General features: G+C 44.6%; 1 pseudogene; it reads right to left on the bottom strand.

The window, feature by feature from the left end:
* On the bottom strand, window positions 1-3159 carry LOC136473507 (ribonuclease 3-like protein 3; annotated as a pseudogene).
* Between the last annotated feature and the right edge of the window lie 4226 nt (window positions 3160-7385).

Here is a 7385-nt window from a genome sequence, read left to right as displayed (position 1 = left end):
ATCACTCCTTGCAATACAGAACATAGTATTGGTTTGTGATTCCCTGATGCACTTAAAAAATTAAAGGTTAGGCTTGAAATTAAATCGACTGAACAATATCTTAGTAACTTGTCACCTAAATTGCTGGTAACGACAGTGTTTGAATATAGATAATTTACATAGCAACATAGAAATTCAATGAAAATGGACCAACCTAGTGTTTCTATGCTTCACCATTTCATTAGGACTTAATTATTAAAATGGTGAAGCATAGAAGCACATAACAGAACATGCCATTCATTGAACCTATGATGCATCTGTATGTCACTGACATTTTAGTGTTCCAGCTATGTCTAGTTCGTCCAATGCCTCAGAAACATCTGCTGATGCTGATTCACTTTGTGTCTGTCCAAGTGTTACCCAGAGCAGCCTTCGCAGCACGGTTCTGAGCTATCTCCTTCTTTTGACCATAAGTAGCACTTGCAACTAGCTCACCATCAATCAACACCTCAACCTTCAAACTCTTATGCCATTCATCTTTCACAAATTTCACCCCTCGGCGAGTCTTTTGGCAAAACTCAAAAAGCTCAGTTACCGGGTGCTTGCCTAATGTCTCTAAGCCAATAAGTGGATCAGCCAAAGTTCGAAAGACCTAACATAAGAAACTGAAATATCAGCAAAGTGTTGACTCAAAAGCAATGATTAAGGTTTCTCAGTTTAGAGAAATATATAGCCGCCAAACCTCCTCTTGGTCGAAGTTGGAGTCCCAGTATATGGCACCAATAAGAGATTCCACAATGTCACACAGAACTTTAGGAGGATCCAATAGTCCATTTGAGTGAACTGGATATTTGTGCATTTCTTCTATGAAAGAACAGATCTGTAAACGCCAGAACATGAAGGATAAATAAAAAAATCTATCACTCAAAACAGAACAGAAGTAAATAAGATAAAGCATAACAGTAATCTAGATAATCCCTATGTAATACTGTAAATGCTGTGGGATGCAGAAAGCGCGAAGTGGTGAGGGTACTGTGGTAGACTTTAGGGCATCCAACACCATGTTTACGTTTGGATACGATCTAGTTGATTATTTTTTACCTTTATCCATGTGCATAGCTTACAAATATTTGTATAAGGGACAAGAAAAGACACAAGACAGGTTAATTTTTTCATGGTAAGAACTTGATACCCATCTTTCATATTGTTCATTTGAAGAACATGTTAAAATGCAATACCTAGGATGTATGTTGCATTAAAAGTTGAAGTGTTTAGCACTACAATGCATAAACAACTTGATGAGCCCACCTCTACAAAGATGAATTGTGAAGCCAGAAATCCTGTAAAAAAATTAAGTGGCCAGATGAAATCCTAAAGTTTACTGCTTCAATGGAGAAGACTAGCACTAACAACTAGTATATTACTAATTGGCACAAGAAACACATAGGAACATTCGTTATTAATTTCACTTAGCTATGTATGCATTTAGATGGTATGAAGAAACATATTTTGACTACAAACAATGGACATTGGGGGTGTTTGGTTCTTTAGTCGCTCCTAAAATTCATGTCACATCGAATGTTTAGATACTAATAAAGAGTATTAAATATAGATTAATTACAAAACCAATTACATAGATGAAGGCTAATTTGCGAGACGATTTTTTAAGCCTAATTAATCTGTCAGTAGCACATGTTTACTGTAGCACCACATTGTCAAATCATGGACTAATTAGGCTTAAAAGATCCGTCTTGCAAATTAGTCGCAAATTGTGTAATTAGTTTCGTAATTAGTCTATATTTAATACTCCATGCATGTGTCTAAACATTCAATGTGACAGAAATTTTAGGAGCACCTGTAGAAACCAAACAGGGCCATTGCCATAAAAATAGAATGCTCTATTTGTCACAGAAATGACAAATATTCTTTTCTCAAACAAAATGACAAGCAGAGCACTTTATGGCTCGCAGGCAGCGAACAAAACAAACAGGGTTTCTCTACCTTGGAGCTCCGGGACACACTTGTGCTTTGCTGATGTCCCAATGCCATTCAATCAGAATGTAAATAAGGCAGTGATCGTGGCATGCAGAGTGATGCCCTGCCTTTTGATGTGACAAAGATCAAAATTTTCGGTTCCATTTGTCTGAGTGTCTGACTGCAATCCTTCTCTTAATGAGGCCAGCTAAGTTACTGGTAGCGATGCTAATATGGATAAAGGTAGAGGTGGGACACACTCCAATTATACAAGACCAAATATTGGCTTAACATGTTCTTAAAACTAAGGGACAACGCCAAGTTCATTCACCGTGGTGCATGGGAGCTTAAAATGATTAAGTTTGGCACCAGATCTTCTTCGACCTAGCATCACCCCTGTTAAAAATATGCTAAGTCTGAGTGCCAAAAGATACTGGTTGGAACAGAGGAAAAGGTGGAAACCAAAAGATTCTCCCCTTTCAGCGGAAAGTAATGGCAGGAGATCCTACCCAGGGCCCAGAACCCAGCCAATAAGGACAACACATGCCATTCGTTATCTGAACTGCACCTAGGAAAATTCGAATACACAAAAAGATACTAGAGGCATGATCCTAATTACGAATCCCGAATCCGTTTGCTAGTATTCAACCTGGTTTTGGAGTTTGGGTGCCTTGTGGCGGAGGAAGCAGTGGAGGCCGCGGTCGACAGCGACGTCGACAGCGACGCGCGCGAGCTTCTCCGTGTCGGCGTTGGCGGCGCGGAGCCTGGTGAGCGGGCCGGGCGGGAGGGTGCGGAAGACCTCCCGCGACATGAGGCAGGTGAGGAGGCCGTCGCCGAGGTACTCGAGGCGCTCGTAGGTGTCCCCGGGGCGGTACGCGAAGTAGATGGAGCCGCGCGAGCTCGACGAGGGACTTGTCGGCGAACTCGTAGCCGAGGACGGCCTCGATGGCGGCCACGTCCTCGGCGCTCATCGGCGGGACTTCCCTGGGCGGCGCGTGCCGCTGCCGGTGCTCTCTCGGCATGTGCGGCGTCATTGGTGTTGGTGATGGCTGCTCCTGCTCGTCGTCTCCTCGGTGGCGGAGGGCGGCGCGGGCGCTGTGGCCATACGCCGATCGGGAGGAGAGGGTTTATCAGAAAGGAGTGCGGCGGCTGCACGCGACGCGGGTTTGGATTTGGGAGGTCGGTCGGTCGGTTGGGGTCAGCTGGGAAACAAGGGCGGAAGGAACCGGCGTTGGGGGGATCGGAGGGAGCGAGGAAACGGTTAATGCCGGCTGCGGTGGGCTGGGCTGGGTGTGTTTGGATGGAGCCCTCGCAGGCAGATACCAGGCAGCTCATCCTGTCCCCAGGCGTGGAAAATCGGACGCCTGGGCGCGCGCTCCAGGCAAGTCTGGCCACTCTGAAACCAAACAAGCCAGAGCGTGTTTCATTTCGCCGGCAGAGGAGCACTTGGGATCAGATCTACAACTGTGCATTGATGAGCGCGCAGACCCCGGCCCCGGTAGTTGCTTACGTGAGGAGTAATAATCAATTGCTGAACGTCTCTTCTGTCCTGGCCCCCAAGGGCTAGTTTGGATGCCAAAACTTTTGGCAAAGCGCTACTGTAGTGTTTTCGTTGTTATTTGATAATTAGTGTCCAATCATAGTCTAATTAGGCTTAAAAGATTCGTCTCGTGGATTTCGTCTAAACTGTGTAATTAGTTTTATTTTTTATTTATATTTAATGCTTCATGCATGCGTCCAAAGATTCGATGTGACGAGGAATCTTGAAAAATTTAGCATTTTGGGGTGCAACTAAACAGGGCCCAACTCAAGCGAGAATGCGTTTACTTGGTGTACAAGTCCTCTCGGTATTTATCATCCACTTTAAATCAATCTTTAATTTATGTTTCCTGAACGTGCCACTTCCATCTATTTTGTTATTAAATGATGTTAAGGCCCCATTTGATAGAGCTTCACTTTACTAGTGAAGCTATTTTTTTTGGCTTCAGCTCCACGAACAATTTCACTGGTAGAGCTGAAGCGGTTTTGGTAAACCGTTTGGCAAAATGGCTTCCCTGTGAGAGCATGTTTTTAGGGGCCTAGAGGAGGAGTCGGGAGAAGCCACTTTTTTTTTTGCTCCATCCCACCCCAAATCACTGTGAGAGCATATTTTTAAGGACTTCACAAGTGAAGCTATTTTACTTTACCCCGTTTGGTAGAAAATGGCTCCAAACGGCTCCTAAAGCCGGTGGAGAAGCCCTGCCAAACGGAGCCTAAGTTGTACCTGAAATGATCATTTTATCTTTGTCATGTTTTAAAATCTAGCATGGTTTCTTTTTTTTCCATGTGTTGATGTCGGATCGATCTCGGATCACACATCCGCTAAGACAAGATCGTCCGGGTCGCCACGGACCGAAGAACACAGCGGGGATCACACTTACGTGGTGAAAATTGGAGAGGTTTACAAGCAAACCACCAAAGGATAAGCAACCGCGCTTACATGACGAAGAATAGCTAGTTTCCGAACAAACTAGTAAAAACCGTCAAAGTTCTCGCACGGGAGGGACCCCGTCGGGGATGTCGTCGGGTTGCCCTAGGTCGGCCAGCAAGCCTAGAGCGCCATCCTTAATCATTGGATCAAGCGATGAACATCATGGGGTTAGAAAAGATAGGACAAAGAGAGAGTTTGTGTTGTATTTTAACGATCGAAAGTTGGAATACTCAATCAACCATGTACCCCCTATTTTATAGGGAGTAGGGTAGTCTTATCCCATTGAAAAACCAATGTGATACTATTATTATGTCACTTAGAATGGGCCAAATTGGCATGGGCCCAATTTTAGTGTTAACACCACTCAAATTGAAATACATGACTTCTTTTTATGGTAATTCTTGTTGTAGGGTGTTCAACAGACGCTGTCCTCATGGGCTTGCACGTGAATCGGCCCAATAGGCAACCGGCCTGCTTCCCTACTCCCCCGTCTCTATGAGACTATGACCGTAACTTCCCCACTCCGCGCTGTCGCGATGTTCACCGTGTCGCCCACCCCTCCGCCTCCAGTCACGGCGTCCACTCACGCCTGTGTTGGGCAGCACGAAATCCAGGCCACCATAGATCCTCCCCCGTCCAAGCTTCCTGCTCCAGCACCCATCCGCCCTCTATGCCATTGTCGCTACCGCTGCCTACCTCATCTACCAAAGCGACCTATTGTGACCTTCTCTAGCGCGTGCCCCAATCTGCCTCGTAGCCTTCTCCAGCGCGCGCTTCGCCTTCTCCACCAGAGTGACCCGCCATGACCTTTTCCACCGGACCTGCCGTGGCTTCTCCACTAGAGCGGCAAGCTCCGCGCCACCGGTGAGCTCTACACTGGCGAACTCCACATACCGACGAGCCTCCATTCTCAAGCAACAAGGAGATGTTGCGCTAAAAGCGCATGTTGCAAATGTTTGTTTCAAGTGTTTTAGATGGTTAAGAGGTATGTTGTAAGTGTTATATATCGTTGTTGCAAAAGTAGATCGGAATGCTGCACATGGTGCAATGGTTATACACGTATGTTTTAAGTGTATGTTCCAAATGTTTCATCTGTTTTAGACATATGTTGGAAGTGTTTTTTTGGATGTTGCAAAAGTGGATCTAGATGTTACATATAAATGCATGCTGTAAGCGTGTATTTTTAAGTATTTCAGGTGTTTCATACATATGTTGTAAGTGTTTTATCTGAATGTTGCATATGTTTGCAATAACTACACTTGTTTTCATGGTGTTTCATATGTATGTTGCAAGTGTTTCACCTATTTAGGACGTATGTTGCAAGTGTTTTATTTAGATGTTATAAAAGTAGATCTGGTGTTGTACATGTTGCAATAGGACCCATCTACCATAGCCTCCTGCTGCAACTACAAGCAACGCCGTAGGTCACCGTGTAGGCGCCTGAGGCTGGCAGACACATCCAAGCGCTTATCCATAGGCGGGGCAGGTGATTGGGACTCACATGGGTGTATGTGGTCCCGCGTGCGCTCAGGGAGCGGAGCAGCGTGTGGGCTTGCATGCGTGCAGGAAAGAAGTGGTACGAGAAATAGGGAGTTCCCTGCCTGTGCAAGTGAATCACGCGAACGTGCGCGTGAATTAATTTTCTCCATATCCGGCTGTGGCCTACGGCAATGTCTAATGATTCAGCTATGCAACCTGTGGCAACGTCCGATGCTACCATCCCGGATGGGCTGCCCGGGTGCTAGCAGCTCCCTTTTTTTTACTTATATACACGATTTTATTTTTACAAGCTCGTGTCAGTTGAGAGCCAATTGTATATAAAGAAAGAGTATTACTAGGAATATCCACTTTCATGACGGACAACTTTCCTCACCGAAGGAGCCAAATTCGTCATAATTTCAGTTTTGTGATGAAAAATGGTTCGTCATAGAAGTTACGTCATACTTGAACTTCCGTGATGAATCTAGAAATTCGTCATAGAAGTGGCTTGATCTATGATAAAAAATTCATCATCATAGAACTATTTTGGCATGCATGGCATGGGGCAACCACGCTGGCGGTTGCTTTCATTGGAGATGCTTTGCACTTGTACATGCTATTGCCGGTTCCATCGGAGATAGTTTGGGTCACGTGTCACCGTGTTATTGGACAACATGACCATCTCTGGTTCTTGCATGTTTCTGGTTCTTAATGAACCACGTGTTGGGTCCCTGTTATTCCTCATGTCAGTTTTCTATTGGCACACGTGTCATATTGCCGATGGATCATGTGTCACTTCTTCATTGGACCATGTGTCTTATTTTTATTGGTCGACATGGCCGTTTCTTATTCGACCACGTGTCAAGGTGTTGTCCATCCATGTTCATTTTTTATTCGGCCACATGGCTTGACGACTTCCTTTCATGTGTCAGATTTTTATTAGCCCACGTGTTGTGCCATGGCTATTTCACGTGTCATGCACTGGTTCATCCACATATCGTATTTTTATTTGATCACATGGCCTGCTCAGGTTCTACTACATGCTCAATAATCAATTCATCATAAAAGTAATTCGAGATCATCACTGCTGCACAGATTGACTACATAATTATTCAGCATGACAATCAAATACAACAAATTACTGTTTACACATCAACAGCAACCCACTGACAGTTTCACCACATCAAACCAGCACACAAGTATATATATCAAACCACAAATGTTCACTGCATTAAGCCAATAGAGTTGGCAACTATGAGTTACCATAAGAAGAGCTAACGCGCATGATATCCTCACGTAGCTTATTGTACTCCTCCTATTGTTGTATCTTGAACTCCTCAAACTCCCTTTTAGTCTTTTCTATCTTCCTCTTCAGTTCACCCACTTGTTCGATAAGGTTAGCGGAACTTTTCTGTTCAACAACATCAGCAACAAGGTATTTCCCAAAACATTCTCTCCGCCGATGTCTCTGTTCTGGCGGAGC

The sequence above is a fragment of the Miscanthus floridulus genome, chromosome 8 (assembly GCF_019320115.1).
Source record: "Miscanthus floridulus cultivar M001 chromosome 8, ASM1932011v1, whole genome shotgun sequence".
Lineage (NCBI taxonomy): Eukaryota > Viridiplantae > Streptophyta > Magnoliopsida > Poales > Poaceae > Miscanthus > Miscanthus floridulus.
The sequence above is the reverse complement of the archived record's forward strand: the minus strand, read 5'-3'. Positions and strand labels throughout refer to the sequence as shown.